The 2,526-nt window shown below is 33.5% G+C and overlaps 1 long non-coding RNA gene across 1 annotated transcript; it reads left to right on the top strand.

Moving 5' to 3' along the window:
- Positions 1 to 564: 564 nt before the first annotated feature.
- Positions 565 to 2,236, top strand: LOC117671440 (uncharacterized). The gene is made up of 2 exons (XR_004592869.3): positions 565 to 801; positions 2,004 to 2,236. It is a non-coding gene; the product is annotated as an uncharacterized LOC117671440 (long non-coding RNA).
- The last annotated feature ends 290 nt before the right edge of the window (positions 2,237 to 2,526 follow it).

Here is a 2,526-nt window from a genome sequence, read left to right as displayed (position 1 = left end):
TCGGTTCAGATTTAAAACCCCAAATTTAAAACACCCAATTTAAAATCATTACATCGATAGCCCAGCCTGGCGGGACAGCAGGGTCTTGAGGGCACAGCGAAATACGCGGAGGTCGGAGATCTTACGCATTTCCGGGGGCAGTTCATTCCACAGGGCAGGGGCTCCCACAGAGAAGGCCCTCCCCCTGGGTGTCGCCAGCTGACATAACTTGAATGATGGCACCCTGAGGAGACCCTCTCTGTGGGAGCAATCATGGTTATTTATTACTGTTTCCTGATATTTATTGAAATGTTTTTTTATTGTTCCTGTATGTTCCTTGTATTTTTCTACAAACTGGTAATAAGATTTTATATCCCTGGATTGATCTAATATTGCACTTTATATGGCTAAGACTTGGATTGTTAAAAGACTATGAATTCGCTTTACCTTTAAAGTAAAGTATTATAAAACCAGTTTGTCTGCATGTTATTCACAATTACTTTCAAAACCGTTTCCATGCATAAAAACTTCTGATGGTACTCTGCTTTATGACTCGGGTGGTGACACAACAATATCCTTAACAAGATGCCTGTGAAAATAAGAGAAAGGAGAACTTATATAATAAACTAAATGAAAATGATTTGATCTGATGGAGCTGAGTTGATAAGAACATGCAGGAAAGCAAAACTGTAGGTTTAACAGCGAAAGCTAAAATCTGTTAGAGAAACAGAAATAGTACCTCTAGATTGTGCTACATGAATATGAAAACAAAACTCCACAGACTGGGAATTGCTGCATGTTATCCTCCATCAGAAAAATCAGGTATACATTTTGAGATTCTAAACAAATGTAATACAGGGACACATTTTTCTGTTAGGTGATGTAAACAGATGAGGGGGAAAGAGTACCTTTTCATAGACCCAAAGGCTAGAGAGCACTGTATCCATTTGGGAAAAAAAATCTTGCTTTCAATATGTAGTTTAAGCATAAATTTATTCAGAGGTAAGCATGGGCAAGGAATAACTAAAGCATAACTGTTGTTCTATGATGAAAGCTTGAGAAAATTAATGAAGGATAGAAGAATGATAAAAAGTTCTGAATGTAGGACAGATAGCTTTTTGTTTGTGTCAGGAGTGAATCTTGGCCAAAAAAAAAGATAAAACATTTAAAGAAGAAAGAACAATACATGAAATGCTCTATGCTTATAATAGGATGAAGGACATCTTGCATAAATAAAAAATGGAGATAGATACATTGAATGGTATTAGAATGAACTAGATTTAGGTAAGTTTCCATTTGTTATTTCCTACCTTTAATTTCTCTGGCTTTACTAATTCATTTTTCCTTTCTGTAATATGTCGCTTACCTTGAGAAGGGATAACATAATGAATGTCGGCATTATGTGATTTTAATTTTATCTCTGCTTTCAATAGCATTGCTTTTATTATTTTACATACTTTGAATTTTTAATTGTTGCAAGGTCCTTGTATTGCTGTATGAATTGAGATGCAGAATACAAATTAAACAAACAAGGAAACAGATGACTATCTGAAGGGTGTCAAATGAGAAAAAGGTTGATTAAGACAATGAATGCTAAAATAGTTTGGCCATTTTTACTAGATACATTTCTATTTCCACTGAGTCTCTAAAAGTATTTCAAACATTGCTGGCTATGAATAGTTCACAAAGTTATCATGCTTTTCCACAGAGAAAGTGAGAAAATAAAAAATCTGCTGTCTTAGGTCAAGGTTATTCATTCAATGTTATTTCATTCCAGTCTTTTAAAAACAGAAAAACAATTTAACATCTAAATGAGTCCTCCTTTCTAATAATGTTTTGTCATCCAAGTTCTTATATTTTATGTTTGCAAAATATTAGAATCTATGTGTGCATAATCTGTTTTTCATTTCATACTATTCAAAATAACATTTTTCTCCACACTTACCATTTAATGCTTTGGTTACACATTATCTCATATTTATTTTCCTGGGAAATGGCATTTATTTTATTTTATCGTTTCACAGACAGATTAGCAGTGAGAAAAATAAATCGCAGAAGTAATTTGGATTTATGGCCAACTGTCACCTGAAAATATAATGTTAGATCTTGAAAGAAAAGCTGGAGCTTAAATGTGAAAATCCTAGCTGGACCATTGCCTGGACTTTTTAATAAGATTATAATTACCCTGGATTTGAGACAATAGTTCTAACAATGATTTTGAGCCAACTTGAATTTAAATAAAGGTCTATTAAATAAACAAATATAGTATTTCATTGTTTACTAAATTAATTGCCTATTGAGTTACAATAAATTGGAATTTGTGGGTATATTAATAAAAAAGCACAATGTCAACCCTAGAAGGCAAAGATTAATGTGCACAAGACTTTCCATTGTCAAAAATGCCAAATGCCTGGCTATACGTTGAGATATAAGATGTTGTGCTGACAAGGTGCCTTTTCTTATAGCAGGATCAATAAACACTTTCCACTGAAAGAGCTGGTTTATTCATGATTTACAGCCAACATTTGCACCAGCCAGTATTATAGA

Source organism: Pantherophis guttatus, chromosome 1 (genome assembly GCF_059756535.1).
Source record: "Pantherophis guttatus breed Tessera chromosome 1, ASM5975653v1, whole genome shotgun sequence".
NCBI lineage: Eukaryota > Metazoa > Chordata > Lepidosauria > Squamata > Colubridae > Pantherophis > Pantherophis guttatus.
Note: the sequence above shows the minus strand (reverse complement) of the source record. Positions and strands in the feature narration are given on the sequence as shown.